Source organism: Ictidomys tridecemlineatus, chromosome 4, assembly GCF_052094955.1.
Source record: "Ictidomys tridecemlineatus isolate mIctTri1 chromosome 4, mIctTri1.hap1, whole genome shotgun sequence".
NCBI classification, from domain to species: domain Eukaryota; kingdom Metazoa; phylum Chordata; class Mammalia; order Rodentia; family Sciuridae; genus Ictidomys; species Ictidomys tridecemlineatus.
In genome coordinates, this window is record NC_135480.1 from 199,140,286 (window position 1) to 199,158,030 (window position 17,745).

Here is a 17,745-nt window from a genome sequence, read left to right on the forward strand (position 1 = left end):
TAATGGAATTCCAGTCAAAATTCCAATGACATTCCTCATAGAAATAGAAAAGACAGTCATGAAATTCATCTGGAAAAATAAGAGACCCAGAATAGTTAAAGCAATCCTTAGCAAGAAGAGCAAAGCAGGTGGCATCCCTATACTACAGAGCAATAATAACAGCATGGTATTGGCACCAAAATAGACTGGTAGACCAATGGTACAGAATTAAGGACACAGAGACTAACCCACATAGTTACAGTTATCTTATCCTAGACAAAGGCACCAAAAACATGCATTGGAGAAAAGATAGCCTCTTCAACAAATGGTGCTGGGAAAACTGGAAATCCTTATGCAACAAAGTGAAATTAAACCCCTATCTCTCACCATGCACAAAACTCAATTCTAAGTGGACCAAGGGCCTAGGAATTAATCCAGAGACCCTGCATCTAATAGAAGAAAAAGTAGGCCCAAATCTCCCATCATATCAGATTAGGCACCTACTTCTGTAATAAGACTCCTATAGAGCAATAATTAAAATCAAGAATTAATAAATGGGATGGATTCAAACTAAAAAGTTTCTTCTCAGCAAAAGATACAATCAGTGAGGTGAACAGAGAGCCTACAGAATGGGAGCAAATTTTTACCACATGCACATCAGATAAAACACTGATCTCTAGGGTATATAAAGAACTCAAAAAGCTAAACAGCAAAACAAACAAATAACCCAATCAATAAATGGGCCAAGGACCTGAACAGACACTTCTCAGAAGGTGATAATCAATCAACAAATATATGAAAAAAATGTTAACATCTCTAGCAATTAGAGAAATGCAAATCAAAGCTACTCTTAAGATTTCCTCTCACTATTAAGAATACAAATAACAGTCAGTGTTGGTGAGATGTGAAGAAAAAGGCACGCTCATACATTGCTGGTGGGACTGCAAAATGGTGCAGCCAATATGGAAAGCAGTATGGAGATTCATTGGAAAACTGGGAATAGAAGTACCTTTTGACCCGGCTATTCCACTCCTCAGTCTATACCCAAAGGACGTAAAAACAGCATACTACAGGGACACAGCCACATTAAGGTTTATAGCAGCCCAATTCACAATAGCTAAATTGTGGAACCAACCTAGATGCCCTTCAGTAGATGTGGCACATATACACAATGGAATATTATTCAGCAATAAAAGAGAATAAAATCAGGGCATTTGCAGGTAAATGAATGGAGTTGGAGAATATAATGCTAAGTGAAGTTAGCCAATCCCAAAAAACCAGATGCCGAATGTTTTCTCTAATAAGGAGGCTGATTCATACTGGGGTTGGAAGGGGGAGCATGGGAAGATTAAATGACCTAGATAGGGTAAGGGGAAGAGAGGGGGTAAAAAAGATAGTGGAATGAGATGGACATCATTACCTTAAGTACATGTAAGAAGATTCAAATGGTGTAAATATACTCTTTATTCAACTAGAGATATGAAAAATTGTGCTCTGTATGTGTAATATGAATTGTAATACATTCTGCTGTCATATATAACAAATTAGAATAAAAAATTTTAAAAAAATAGACAAGTAGCTTTTCAGAACAGTTCAATATCTTTGGCTCAAGTGTTGATATTATAATTCAACCCTTTCACAAACCCCTTTTAGAATAGACTCTGACATAAATCACAAGATTAGCATTACTGATATTTATGAAAAGCCAATGGGAAAAATACCTATAAAACTTAAAAAACTGAGAGAGATAATGGACAAAAGAAAAATACAAGATAAGGCATACAATATAATTAGTGTAAGAGTAATAGACTTATGGCAATAACTATGTTCTACTTTGAGCTGTTACCAATGAATGAGTCAATTTTTAACAAACTTCAACCTCTCTGTGCCTCAATTCCTTTTTTTATAAAATAAAAAGATGAAACTATACCTAGATTACTTTCTAGGTACTGCTTGGTTAGGATTCTATGATAAATGAAAAATTTCTAAGCACATTTCATATGAAACTGATTCAACATTCTGTAAATTGTGGGAAGGGAATAACTAGGGATTGAACTCAGGAGCATTCCACCACTGAGCTACATCCCCAGTCCTATTTTGTATTTTATTTAGAGACAGGGTCTCACTGAGTTCCATAGTGCCTCACTGTTGCTGAGGCTGGCTTTAGCAATCCTCCTGGTCTCAGCCTTCTGCACTGCTGGGATTATGTCTAACTGCATTAAACCAAAGCAAGTAAAACGCTAAACCTACCTTGGAGAGCAACTTAATAACTAATAAATTCAAAGATGTGGATATTTGCAGTAAAACTGTTTCTGGCTACAACATCTAGAAAAACACCAACACATAAACCCAGCAACACCAACGTTCTCTGTAGCACTGTTTATAATCTCAAAATACTAGAAACCTAAACACCCATCAACAAGAAAAGGATGATCATAAATTGAGTAGCTTTGGAATAACTGGGACCCATTTTATCATGCATGAACTCAAAGACAATGCTGAGGGGAAAAGCTACTTACAAAATAATATGTACAAATTAATGCCTTTCATATGAGGTTAAAAATCCCCAAATGTCACATATAATTTATAGAGAGAAATATACACTTTTTTAGTATAAAAACATTCAATGTAATGACAAAAAAAAAATCAAGAGGGTAGTTATCTCTGGAAAAAAACAAGATCAGGGAGGAATACATATGCAGTACAGATGAGCTACTATTTCTTGGGGCAGAAATCTAAAGCAAGTTTGGCAGAACATTAGAATGTAGAAAAGCTGCATGTGGTGAATACAGTTATTTATCATATTCCATTGTTTATATGCTTTTAAACAATTTATAATTTAAAAAGACTTTTGAAATTATGTTCAAGAACAAAATATTTAAAAACAAAAGGAAACTTTAGCAGGAAACTACTTTAGCTTTGCCCTTAACCTTTAAGGATTAGCAAAATAACTAATGTAAACTAATATTGACACTAAGTAGAAGCCAGAAGAATTTTTTTATTTTTTAAAGTGGAATGAGACATATTTTGAGTTATCTAGAGAAGTAATAATTAAAGACACTGAAAGTATCAAAGGGTTAAGACTAAAGTCACTATCACTATTATGAAGACCCCAAAGTACACAGTAAATATTATTTCCCAAAACCTTTTCCTTTTTTTTTAAGGTATAAAGTCTAGTAATACTTTTTTTTTTAATTTTTTGTCGCTTTAGGTGGCCAGAATGCCTTTATTTTATTTGCTTATTTTTATGCGGTGCTAAGGATCGAACAGCAATGCCTCACACATGCTAGGCAAGCACTCTACCACTGAGCTACAGCCCCAGCCCCAGTAATGCTTTTCTTAAGGCAGGTCTATACGAAGCCAAAAATGTTTCCCAAGTTCCTCTACCCTGACATAAATCAACCTCCAAGTTCTGATTCCCCTGAAGACTTTGTCAGAAACTAACTATAAGCTTGGGTTCACAGCAGGCCTTAGCCTAGAGCAGAAGTCAGTAAACCTTTTCTTAAAAGGGCCAAAAGGTAAATATCGTTGCTTTGTGGGCCATACCATATTTGTGGCAAACTACTGAACTTCACCACTGTAATGCAAAATTAGCCAGAGACATTATATAAGTGAACATGTGTTTTAGTAAAATTTTATTGCTATAGTTTGCTGTATCACCAGATGACTGTGGTATTGATTAGGTCTCTTAATTGTGGCTGGGGCATAGTACTAATATCCCCCAACTATACACCTTTACTGTCTCTGTTCCACTGCCAATGTTGTAGCAGCCACCTGATAAACCTTCCATAGTCTTTCCCCAAAATGAAAGAGCCCTCTGTCAAAAATTCACAAGGGACCCACATACAAACATTTGGGAGCCTCTCCTATACAGCTTCCTTTTCTCTACCCTGAAATTTTAGCCCAAACCAATTCTCTGCCTCCTTAGCACACTTAGATTACAGTCTGTGCTGTCTGTTGCCCAAAGGTCAAAGGGTTATTTCATATATTTTGTCTAGTTTCTTGGTGTTTATGGTATGAAGGCTAGTCTAGAACCAATTGCTCTATCATACCCAGATGTGAAAGTCTTAATTAATATTTTAGCATCTAAAACTACCAAGATCTCAGCTGAGGCACAGTGAAGAATGAAACTATATTGTAATCCAAAGAGTATTAGAGTAAGAATAACTAGCCATTCATTCATTCATTCATCCATCTATCCATACATACATACACCCAGCCTACCAGCCAACAAATACAAAGTGCCTACATGTACCAGGAAAAGGCTAACATAATGCCTTTGTGTCTCAGTATTAGCCAAAAGTAGGACTACAACCTGCCCTGCTAGTTACATAGGTTTTAGGTAAGAATTAAATATAAGAAAATGCACATAAAGCTCTTGCTAAAGCACTACACAAATAAAAGGTAACCTTGTACTGGCAATGAATCATACCCTTTAATAAAGCACAGTTCTTCTGTGTAACTTTTTCAACAACAGAAATAAAATGCATAGGATGATGATTAAAAAACAAACAAACAAACAAAAAAGCATAGCAGGGCACAAGCACTATGACAGGGGACTCCAGATTTCAAATCTGCTAGAGAACAGAGTGCATATATAGAAGTGACAGGTGGTATGTGGATTTACCACACAAATGCTGTTGATAAGCTGAGTGCCTAGCATAATACCATTTACGTGAAACAATTTTTTAAATTTAAAATTGGGGTATAAAGAATTATTTTTAAAATGTTTTATTACAGAAGATTAATATAAATTTCTTAAAGTTTAGCAAAAGAAATATTTTCTAAAATAAATAACATGAATACATGTAGTAGCCTTTAAATTTTTGTCTAGATGGATTGCAAAGGTCATACTCATTTTCTTACGGAAGGAAGGAAGGAAGGAAGGAAGGAAGGAAGGAAGGAAGGAAGGAAGGAAGGAAGGAAGGAAGGAAGGAAGGAAGGAAGGAAGGAAGGAAGGAAGGAAGGAAGGAAGGAAGGAAGGAAGGAAGGAAGGAAGGAAGGAAGGAAGGAAGGAAGGAAGGAAGGAAGGAAGGAAGGAAGGAAGGAAGGAAGGAAGGAAGGAAGGAAGGAAGGAAGGAAGGAAGGAAGGAAGGAAGGAAGGAAGGAAGGAAGGAAGGAAGGAAGGAAGGAAGGAAGGAAGGAAGGAAGGAAGGAAGGAAGGAAGGAAGGAAGGAAGGAGCTCAAAGAAAGGGTAAATCATTCAAGAAACGTACACTGATGAGAATTTAGCAGCTAGTAGACTAGTAAACCCTACTCGGGTACTTGAGTTCAAAACACAGACGTGAATCTAGCTTTTAACAAATTATTTTTATCTAGGTGTTGGGGATAGGCAACACAAACACAAACACACACACACACATGCACACAATACACACATGTGTATGTGTATTCTAAAATGCTTCCCATTCTGCTTTCATTTTCTTCTTTTCTGCTGTTCTACCACTGCAATCTTGAAACTTTTTAAATAAATGTCAGCTATAGTGGTAACAAACACTGACAATATGAAAAAAAAAAAAGAAAAGCCAATTATTTCTAAAAGACACAAGAAGTGTGACTATAAAATAAATCTGAGTACATTAAAATCAAGAACTTCTGTTCCTCATAAAAAGGGTCTAGAAATGTCCCAGCATCTCTCTCACACTCTCAAACACACATACACATGCGCATGTGCACACCTGCGCATTCTCTCTCTCAACACACACACAAAATGTATATAAAATATATATGATATACATATAACGTGTATGTGTGTCTATTCTACATAACATAAAAAGAAAAGTTACAAACCAGAAAGAGTTTTAGAATATATACATCCAACAAAAAGTAAGCATGGAGAATATAAAGAAGTCTTAAAAATCAGAAATAAAAGCACAAACAACCCAGGAGTTCAGGTGGTGGGGAGCAGAGATGAACAAGCATTTCACAGCAAAAAAAAAAAAACACAAAGCCAATAAAAATGAAAGAAATGTTCCTATAAAAAGTAATCAAATAAATGCAATAAAAGTGAAATACCATTTTACATCCATTCAAGCTCTAAAAAATTAAAAAGTCTCAGAAGCAAGAGCTAAAAAGGACAGAGATCCCATGGTTTTTTTATGCATCGTAGCTGGGGGAAATATTTGGTCTCATTTCTGCAAACTGAATACCACCACACTTTATAATCCAGGGACTTTACTCTTAGTTTTACATCAAGAGAAATGTACACCTATACCTCAAGAGACATGTGAGAATGTTCATAGCAAACTGCTCACAATAGGGAAAAAAAAAGAACTGGAAAACATGCAAAATGCCCATAACACAGGAGAATGAATTAAGATATATATACAAACATATGTAAACAAAAAAGGTTTTTATTCAGAAAATAATCAATGAATTACAATGATATGTAACAATAAGAATAAATGTTGGCCAGGCACAGTGCACAAACCTGTAATCCCAGAGACCTGGGAGGGTGAAGAAGGAAGATCACAATTTAAAGGCCAGCCTCAGCAACTTAGTGAGGCCCCAAGCAACTCAGCAAAATCCTGTCTCAAAACAAATATAAAAAGGGCTGGGAATGTGGCTCAGTGGTTAAGCACTCCTGAGTTCAATCTCTGGCAATAGAGGGGAAAAGGAATAAATTTTAATAATACAATATTAAGTAAAATGCTAAATCCCAAATGATTAAATCATAGAGTAATTGTTTTATTTCATAAAAATAAAACCAAAATAAAAAAGCTTTTTTTCTAATAGGTATAAATGTGATAAAATTATACAAAAACTGAAGGCAAGGTGGGCATAGTGGCACACACCTTTAATCCTAGGAGTTCAGGAGGCTGAGGCAGGAGGATCCAGAGTTTAAAGCCAGCCTCAGCAACTTGGTGAGGCCCTAAGTAACTCAGTGAGACCCTGTCTGTAAAGAAAACAAAAAAAGGGTGGGGGGGCTAGAGATATGGTTCAGTGCCCCTGGATTCAATCCCCAGTCTCTCCCCCCACAAAAAAAAAAAAAAGAAGGCAAGGAAATGATAAAGACAGAATTCAAGACTGAATTCTATGGGGGAAGGCATAGAATAGAATGGTTGAGAGAATCTATACAGTCAGATGTAGAATACTACATACCTACCTTTTTCCCCAGTAGTGAATAAACAGCTGCCTAAGTTTTAAAAGTAAAATTAAAAATAGTCTATACATGGGCCAGTGAGATCATGTCAAAAACAAGAATTATGGCTGTTCATTATCCATCCTTTAAAGTTGTTTAGCCTAAATTTTTACTGAATTGAGTTTCTGTCCTCTTAAGTGAGGTGTGTGTGTGTGTGTGTGTGTGGGTGTGTGTGTGTGTGTGTCTATACACACACATTTTTTTTTTTTTAAAGTCAAATTTACTTGACTATGAACAGTTGCTGGGCTAGGGACATAGCCTATAAGGTGTTGAGGCTGAGGCAGGAGGATCCAGAGTTCAAAGCCAGCTTAGTGGGGCCCTAATAAGCAACTGAGTGAGTTGAGGGTTGAAGATGTGGCTCAGTGATTAAGAGAGGTGTGTGTGTGTGTGTGTGTGTGCGCGCGCACGCGCCTCTATATATATATGTATACCTCCCTCCCCTCAAAAAAAAAAAAAAAAGAATTTGTTCTAAAGAGTTTTGACTGCTGCATTTAATCCTCTTCCAGTTAATATGGCATTTCTAGAACTTTATATTCTATCTCTGACAGTTCACGAGGGAAGCAATGTATATAAATAATTGATAAGTACTCAAGAACAATGATTTTCACACGTGAAAAGGGTCCTCTTGTCCAAATTTCTACTGTAAAAACAAACTTCAAACCTCTAAATAATGTACTTATTAGCTGCAAGGCTTTAAACTATCCAATCATCGGGTAATACTGAGCCAAAACAGAGACAGAGACAGAAACACAGGGATAGAACAAACAATGCTAGCAAATGATATGAAACGAATTCAGTCATTTAAGTGTTGTTATCCACTTGTCAAACACTCACAGGTCTCCAAGGCTTTCCTTAGACCCTTTACATCACTATCAAGAATAATAACCTCCAAATAAGCATTCTAAGAACATTAAAGGTAATCTAGAAATAGGAACACTTCCTTCCTACATTATCAGTAGGCAATCCTCAAAGCTACAAGTGAATAAATTTGAGTGTTAAATAAATATTTCCATATAGCATTATATGAAATAATTCTAATAGAGCATTATGCAAAATAAATTCAGCATCACAATCCTATGTACTTCAAAGTCTTAACATTTGGCAGACAGAAAAGACAAACTTAAAAATTAAACACTTCTTGGAAGATTATGAGTGATGGAGATGAAATGCAAATTCAGGGAAAAAACACACTTAAGTCAGAAATTAGGTCTTCAGTGTTGGATGGCCATTTACAGCCATAAAGTCCTTTTTTCTTCTGCCTCCGTGAATTCTGCTTTCTGAAAAATAATACCTCCTGCATGATATGCTCCCCAAGGCTACTGTGAAATAACTAACATTCAGGAAGTAGTCTAAAAAGTACAATGTCTAAAAGAGGAAGATTACCCTTTTAATCTTCCAATTTTCTGAACTCAAGGAACAGTAATACAATACTCCATAAGCTTCTGACTGGTCCTTTCTGTCTCTAACAAATTCTGCAATTCAACAATACTACTAAATTTCCATAATTCTAAATATCCATTATTTTAGGACTAATAAAAGAAAAAGTATAACCACTTGATATTATTAAGACAGAAAAACAGAACAGGCTATATTCCCTCAGCCTAAAAAGACCTTCCCAATAATCCCTAATAGTAATAATGGCAAAGCATTCAGCTACATATTTTACATGCATTACTTCATTTAATCCACATAAACCCTCTATGGAAACTACAATTATATCACTTGCACAGAGGAATTGATAATTTCAAGGAATGAAATAACTTATCTGAGATCAAGCAGCTAGTCAATGGCAGATGCAGAATTTGAACCAAATCACCTGTCTGCAGACATGGGGCTCCTTCATGACTCATAATGCCATAAAGTTTCTTCCAAAAAAGCCCACCCACCTCAATGCCAGCTCCACAGAAAGCCTCCCCTCATCATATCCCAAGCATAAAATTAATTCTTCTTCTGTACTCACAAAGCGCTTTTTAGTTCCTTTCTGGCAACATCTGAACTTACTTACAGTCAAATGAACAAACGAAAATAAAAATCTGGGGGCTGAGGTTGTGGCTCAGTGGTAAGAGCCTAGAATGCGTGAGGCATGGTTTCAATCCCTTGCACCACATAAAAATAAACAAAATAAGGGTATTGTGTCCATCTGCAACTAAAAAAAAAAAATTCAAATCTTAAATAAAAATCTGTAATACACATACATAGATTGGAATACATATACCAACATACCATATACCAACATATGTGTATATACACCCACACACATATATGTGTGTGTGAGTTAATGTGTTTAAGTATATTTTGTATATATAAAATCCTGGGGAGAGGTTCTTGTTTTGTTTTTTGGAATTCAGGATTGAACCCAGGTATGCTTTGCCTCTGAGTTACACCTCCAGACCTTTTAACTTTGAATTTTGAGACGGAGTTTTGCTAAATTGCAGAAACCAGCCTGGAACTTGTGATCCTTCTGTCGCAGTATTTAATACTTTAACTAATTCTATATATTAAGTATTTAGAATAAAGTATACAAATAAAATTAAGTATAGGTTGAAAAGGGGTAAAGGGATTCTAAGATGCATACAATGCCAGGATAAAGATTAATAATAGTATCTATTAACAATAATTCAAAGATGTACACTGCCATCTACGTCCACCATTGGGTGCAATGTTAGGGAATTCATGCATTTTAAGTTTGCTCAATAATAAGATGTGTATCCTCCAACAAGTTTCCTATTTCTGCACTTTTTTCCCCAAAGGAAAATGAGAGGTTGAATTATATGATGTCTTAAGATACTTTAGACTCTCACATTTTATTATCAACGTTTTTTAAAATCCACCTTTTTTTCCTGCTCTACTTTTATTATCATCATAGTCTTAGCATCAGGAAAGATAGAAATGATAGGTTTTTTAATATTTTATTTTTGTTGATGAACATTTATTTATTTATTTATATGTGGTACTGAAAAATCAAACCCAGTGCTTCACACATGCTAGGCAATTGCTCTACCACTGGAGCCACAATCGCATCCCAGCAGGTTGTTGTTTTGGGTTTTTTGTTTGTTTGTTTGTTTTTTAATTTATTTAGGTATATGTGGCAGAATGCATTTTGATTCACTGTACACAACAGCAGCACAATTTTTCATTTCTCTGTACACAATGTAGCATCACACTATATGTGCAGTCATACATATATCTAGGGTAATAATGTCCATCATATTCCAACACCTTTCCTGTCCCCATACTCCCTTCCCCCTCCTGTCCCTCACCCTTGTTCAAAGTTCCTCCATTTTTCCCCTTCCCCCACTCCCACTATGGATCAGCATCAACTTATCAGAGAGAACATTTGGCCTCTGGTTTTGGGGGACTGGCTTACTTGGCTTAGCATGATATTCTCCAACTCCATCCATTTACCCCAGCAGGTTTCTTTTTAAAGCTTAGTATTAAATATTAAATATCTTTCCTCAGTTTAATTTTACCTTACTCTGCCAAGAAAAAAAAATAAAACTCAAGTTATTTGAAGCCTGGACACATTTCCATGATTAGTTGTGCTATGTAAAATTTTGGTGTCTGTATTCTTCCTGCTATGTAAGCAGATCAAGGCCCAAGAATGATGGGAAAAGGTTATAACTGTTTCTGGAAAGTGTGCTACAGGGGACTGGGGCTGTATCTCAGTGGTAAAGCACTTGCCTAGTATGTGTGAGGAACTGGGTTTGATGATTCTCAGCACCACATAAAAATAAATAAAGGCCTGGGGATGTGGCTCAAGTGATAACGTGCTTATCTGGCATGCGCGGGGCGCTGGGTTCAATCTTCAGCGCCACATAAAATAAAACTGAAAAATAAATATTAAAAAAATTCTCTCAAATAAATGAATGAATAAATAAATAAAATAAAGGCATTGTATCCATCTACAACTAAAAAATAAATATTTTTTAAAAAATGAACAGCTTCCCATTTCACTCACAGTACAGGTTTTGGGCCTAAAAGGACTCACATGATCTGCTCCCTTCCATTCATTTTCTTTATCTCTCAGACCTCATCTCTAGCTGGTCCCCACACCTGCCACCCGAATTCAGCTGCTCTCCTCGGGAGACTCTGAACTGGCGGTCACCATGCTTACGCCCCTACAACATGGCCTTAGAAAAGCTCAGGAAGCCAGGGAAGATATTACAGGGTTTCAGCTTTTCTGTGTCTTTGAACAGATTAACAAACATAGGCATCTGGTATTTCATCTGGAGTGGTTCTCATGCTTGTTGTGGGTGGGTAACTGCCTAGGAGGGTGATAACTGTGTTGACCATCCCACCCTCCCCAGCTAGAAATGGAAAGTTTATTGCCCACTGGCTATGAAAAAAAGCTGAAGCTTGACTGGCACTGAATTATCTAAGAAGTTTCTTCTAGAAACATGCAATTCAGACTCTTCCTGTCACTTCAACAAAGAAGTTATTTTTAAAAGCACTTGGGTTCAGGGGCAGGGAGCAGGGCTCAGAGGTAGAGTGCTCGCCTACCATGTGTGAGGCACTGGGTTCGATCCTCAGCACCACATACAAATAAAATAAAGATATTGTGTTTGCCTGTAATTAAAAAATAAATATTAAAAAAAAAGAAAAAGAAAAAGCACTTGGAAAGTTCCTCCTCCACCCCAAGGTGGGAAGGCTTAGAGAAGTACAGCCACCTTCTAGGCCATATCAGAATTCCTGAAGGTTAGAGACCCCACAGAAGTAGACCAAATCTGCTGCAACCATCAAGACATGGAAAATCTGATGCAACTGGAACCAAGTGTTAAACTACGTTAAAGAGCTCAAGAATCCAAGCAGCATAAAGGCCAGCTCCCATGATATACATCATAGCCATGAGGAAGAACCAGCCCATCTGGCCCACTATAGTGGCCTTGATAAATCCCTAAGTAATAATGAAGTGCATGGTGAGTATAACATCACTCAAGCCAAGTTCCAGGAATATGCCTGTTCTTTTCTGCTTGTGCTTAGGAGTGGCAAACCAGTCCCACTATGCCACAAAGATGGCAGAGATACCCAGGACACAGATGATGGAGAGGTAGAAGAATCAAGGCTATGGGGAACAGTAAAAGGAGTAATAAGAGTCAGGGGACAAAGCTCCCCATAATCAGGAGAGCAATTAAGGAATAGTCCAGTTTGGAAAAAGTATGTGAGACATTCTCTGAATGACAATAGACAGTGTGAAAAAACCAGAAGAGCACTATACCCAAAAATATGCCAAAAAACACTTTCTCCTGAAGAGAGGCATTGAAATACATATTTGGTCTAAGCATGGTTAAGATTCCCAAAAAGAGAAACAGCACGAAACAAGTAGAAGGCTCCAGGGGTTGCCAGGTCCTGTGAGTATGTGGAAGAGGCTGCTTTTATTTCCATATCCGTGGAATGTTTATTTGAAAACTATCTTCTGTGTTAAACCTTATCTAGAAAACTAGAATAGGGTCACTGCGGTGGATGAGCAGTTCTTTGGAACCCCTAAATTTCCTAGAGAACTAGTAAAGACCACTTATTGTGAAAAGTTCAGGGGGTGTCATGATGCCTAAGGTTCTGGCTTTTGGGTTTGAAAAAACAAAGCAGGACTGCAGCAGGCTCATTTCTCCAGTCCAGGTAAGGGCAGCAGGACTCCAGGCATTGGGGCACTGGTGTCTTTGTCCAAGATATCATCTGCCTCATTTCACCCTCTGGCCAGCAGCCACGCTCTGCCACTCATAGGGTAGAAAACTTATCTTCACCATCTAACAATTGAGTTTAATCTTTTAAAGATATGAATTCCAAAGTTCAAAGCTGTGGCATCACTTTCTTTTTTATTGCCCTTAAAAGGCATCATCTGGTATATTCTTGTATCAACAAAGATTGTTCAAGTTCAGATCCTGATACAGGATCAACAGGTCTAAAAGCTGACCCTAAAGCAGGAGTTTGGGGGATGATTTATAGTAGAATCATAAAACTCCTTCTCATAGATGTCAGGGATCATTCCTACTGGGGAGCTAACCATGTGTACAGTATTCTTGTCATACTGCTGAATGGCAGATGAGCTGCTCCCAAAAGCCACCCTTGGGTTGGATGATGGGCTGACATGACTAGGTCCACAGGGTTCTTCACGAGGTCGGAAAAGTACAAAGTGGTTGAGTGGCTCATGCCACTGGCACAGTGTAGCAGTGTACAGCTCTGCTTCATTTCCATACTGTGGATATGGTGGGTGAAGGGTTCAAAGAAGTCATAGAGTCTGAGAGATGCGTACATCAGCCACAGGCACATACGTGGACTGGATATCCTTATAAGAAGATATTTACCATCTCTACTGACACGTTGATGACTGAAGTTGTCTGATTCCTGGATAGCAAGAGCTTGTTATTGGCAGCCACACCAATGCTGATGTACAGGCTTCTAGTGATCTGTGAGAAGCCACTGACTGAGGGCTGCCCGAACTAAACTAAAAGAGTGCACGGGGTGCTGTCATCAAAGCGGTAGGTCAGCAGCTGGTGACATATGAGGCCTGCATGTTTTTACTAAGCTGTGTCTATGGAAAATTCTCTCCAACAGGAGTGTGAGGGGGTTCATTCATGAAGAAGCAGCATCGATTATACCCAGGCAAGGGTTTCAGGGAGAAGCCAGTTCCAATTCTAATCCCAGGGGCCAAAATCCCAGCTGGCCCAGCAAACTGGTTTCCTCAAGGGGAAGAATCAGCTGCCCAGAAGATGCCCAGAAGTACATTATATGGGATTGACTCTGCAACGCCCCTCCCAGACTTCACACAGTAACTAACTCCATCTTCTCCATGGCATAGTGGGCCTGCAGGCAAAGCATCAGTGCCCATACCTCTTCTTCTTCTTGGGGCCCTGGGCATATTTGCTCTTCTTCAGCCTTGTTTGGGTTGGCAATTACCTGCTAGGACTTCTCTTCTAGCAGCAGTCCCAGTTGAGCCAATTCCACTGAGTCAGTTTCCCTATTACTGGCAGAAGCCCCAAATGCCCTGTGCCACCACAGATCCTTTGTGTGAAGACATCTGGTAGGTATCTCAAGTTTCAGCTTGGGAAAAGGCTGGTGTCTCTCAGTCCCAGGGGCAGAGAATTTCCTGTGATGGCAAACGAGTCCTGTGGGCAGGCGTGCTTAGGGCTGCAGTCCCCCAACTACATCCCACAGCATTGGAGGCTACCTATAACCAAGTGGCCCAGGATCTTCAGCACTCTCCTGGCACTGGAAGGAGCACATGATCACCAAAATCCACCTTTCATTTTCAAACATTAAGTCCCTCAGAAAATGTTCAAGAATATTATAATTAACACCTTTCTACCCTTTACTTGACTTCACCAATAGTTGAGATTTTGCCACATGTGCTATAACTATTTTATGTGAAACCATTTAAAAGTAAGCTGCAGTCCCCTTGACCTCATCTCACCCTAAATACTTCTACATCTTCTAAAAATCAGATCACTCTCCCTCACAATCACAATACCATTATCACATCTAAGAAAATTAACAGTTCAATGATATCAATAAAGACATAATAAATTTTCTCTGTTTCCCAAATCTTTTAAAAGTTTTTTAATCCGAAATGCAATCAAAATTCACATACAGTATTTTTTGTCTCATCTAGTCTCTTTTAAGCTAGAACAGTCTCCTTTATCTTTGTTTTTTCATGTCAATGATTACATGTCCAGACCAAATGCCCACATGCTGATTCTTCTGTTGCCTCATTCCTAGCAACAATGTACACATATGTGATATTGTGTGTTTCAGTTCTGAGGGTAGTTGATATCAGTTCATTGATCTTAAATTTAATTACTTGATTAAGGTAGTAAATGTCAGATCTCTATAATATGAACTTTCTCTTTCACCAATAATGGTGACATGATTCTTTGAAACTATGTGAATATCCTGTTTCCCAACAATCTAAACATCCACTGATACTTGCTTGAACCCAATTATTACATTTGAGTATGCAGAAAGGTAATTTCCTAATCTTACATATTCCTTTCACATATATAACCTGGCCATCTTCTGCAAAGAGCTCCACCTTTCTCATTCCCTTTGTCCCCTTCTCTAGCTCTCTGTGATACAATGTCTACTACCATCATGCTTTGTGATACCCAAATTGTCCCAAATTTGATGAGTGGTAGCCTTTACAAGTAAATGTCTGTGCCTTATCCTAGTCTTTTCCTTATTTTTTGATAAAATATCCCAGATTGTTGCTGATCATAATCTAGAATGACACAATCATAAAAACCATAATCCCAAATGTTAAAATCTTGAAAGATCAAAACTGTTTAAAATTCTCAAAATTACAATCTCAAAATACTAAAAATCCCCAAATGTGGAAGTCCTAAAAATCCCCAAAACCACAATTTCCATTTTTAAAAAGGCAAAGAGGAGGAAAAAGCCAAATTTTTTAAATTAAAAAGGTTTTCTTATTGCTATGTAATATACCAATAAGAAAAACTTTTTAATTTAAAAACGTGTTATTTGTTGGCACTGGCATTCCTTCTGGATGATGAAATTCCAGCACCCTTTAATAAGTTAAAGCTTCATTTGGTTGGGCACAATGGTACACACTTGTTAATCTCAAAGTCTAGGGAGACTGAGACAGGAGGATCTCAAGTTGAGGCCAGCTTCAGCAACTTGATAAGACCATGTCTCAAAATATTAAAAAAAAAAAAAAAAGAGAGAGAGAATGGAAATGTAGCTCTGTGGTAGAGCACCTATGGAGTCAAACCCCACCACCACCATAAAGGGGGGTAGAGGAGAAGCTGCATTTACCTAAAGAAGCCAGCAAAGTTGTTTTTTTTTTTTTTTTAAAGAGAGAGTGAGAGAGGAGAGAGAGAGAGAGAGAGAGAGAGAGAGAGAGAGAATTTTTAATATTTATTTTTTAGTTCTCGGCGGACACAACAGGTATGTGGTGCTGAGGATCGAACCCGCTACCGCTAGAGCCACATCCCCAGCCCCCAGCAAAGTTATTGACTAGTTCAAAAATAAATTATGTACACCACAGGATAAGACACTTAAGTAACAGAGTTGCTAGTTTATCACCAGTATTGTTTCTGCCGGATTTGTGGCCTATCTATGAGCACAAACAGGATGAATTGCCATATACCCAAAACACCACAGAAGCATGACACAAAATTTAGTATGGAATGTCTGATATGAACCAGATGATAGAATTTTGAAAAGAGCAGCACCACACTGAAAATGATTGTGAACCTATGCTCCAAGGAAAGTCGTGACCTTAAAAAAAAAAAAAAAGCAGCTATTCATCCATATATAAGACTTCAAAATATAGTTAATTAAACAGTTAAATTCAGCCAGTTCTTTTAGACTACCTCTATGCAACTGCCCATAATCACCCTTCAATACATTTTTTCATATTAATTTCTAAGTTTTGGGGTTTTTTTAAGCTCCCCCCGCCAACATACACATACACACTGTTTTAAATTGTATTATTTTACACAATTCACTATACTAGGCATTTCATCTTTGCATCATTTCCATTATTGAAGGTATATACTATGCAGAAAATTTTAAGAGTCCTAATTCATTATATGTATTTTTTTTCAAATCAGACTCCTTGAAAGTGCATTTTCACAATGATGACTTTGTGCATAGCATTGTACATATACATGAAAATGATAAAACTTCCTCAGCAAATGAAGAGATGTCTTTTTTGTACATATTCACTTATGAAAAATAAAAATTCTCCAAATTTCAGTTTTTTGGGTGACCATTAATTAGTACGTTTCAAAATTCTGAATACTGTAATGCAACAGGAGACAGACTATAAAAAAGAAATCATCTATTCATATTAATATATTAGTTTAAAAAACTACAAGGTAGATGAAAGCCCCATTTCATAAAGATATTAAAACAACAAGTTTGTTTTGTTTTGTTTTGCAGTGTTAGGGCTCCAACCCAGAGTTCTTGTGCATGCTGGGCAAGCACTTTACCTCAGAGCTACACCCTGAGTTTTAATATCAAGGTTTTTGATCAATCTCATCAAAAGACTTAGGTTGGGCTGGGATTGTGGCTCAGCAGTAGAGAACTTGTCTAGCAGGTATGAAATCCTGGATTTGAATCTCAACACTGCATGTAAATAAGTGCATAAAAATAAGTGAATAAAAATAAGTGAATAAAATAAAGGCTCATCAACAACTAAAAATACACATTATATATAAAAACAGTAATTTTAAAAAAGACTTGGGTTATCTGTCATGGTAATTCAAATGACCACAATTATAAAGTTTGGTACATGCAATTACAAACCACATTGATATTTGTTTATGCAATCTGTTATATGAACTATTTCTTCATGAATAGGGTTTATCTACTTGTAACTTATGCCTAAAAAATAATAACTTATGCCTACACAACTGTCACTAGTATGCCTTAGTATTTATGTTTTTTAATATATATATCATTGCCTATTTTATTGTATAAAATAATCTATACATTGTTCTATGTTTTATGTTCTCAGATGTAAGATAAATGTATTTTTAAATAAATTTGCTTTTTTCAGGAGTTATATTTTGGGAATTGTGATCCTCTTTAAGATTTTAAACTTTAGGGATTTTGACCTTTAAGGATCTCAACATTCAGGATTATGGTAATAAGGATTGTGACTTTCTAGA

General features: G+C 37.0%; 1 protein-coding gene and 2 pseudogenes across 12 annotated transcripts in view; all 3 read right to left on the reverse strand.

Moving 5' to 3' along the window:
* Strbp (spermatid perinuclear RNA binding protein) overlaps positions 1-17,745 on the reverse strand; it is a 179,948-nt gene that overhangs the window by 112,012 nt on the left and 50,191 nt on the right. The window lies entirely within an intron of this gene.
* On the reverse strand, positions 10,410-12,836 carry LOC106144743 (adiponectin receptor protein 1 pseudogene; annotated as a pseudogene).
* LOC101959406 (dual specificity protein phosphatase 18-like) overlaps positions 13,017-17,745 on the reverse strand; it is a 54,231-nt pseudogene continuing 49,502 nt past the window's right edge.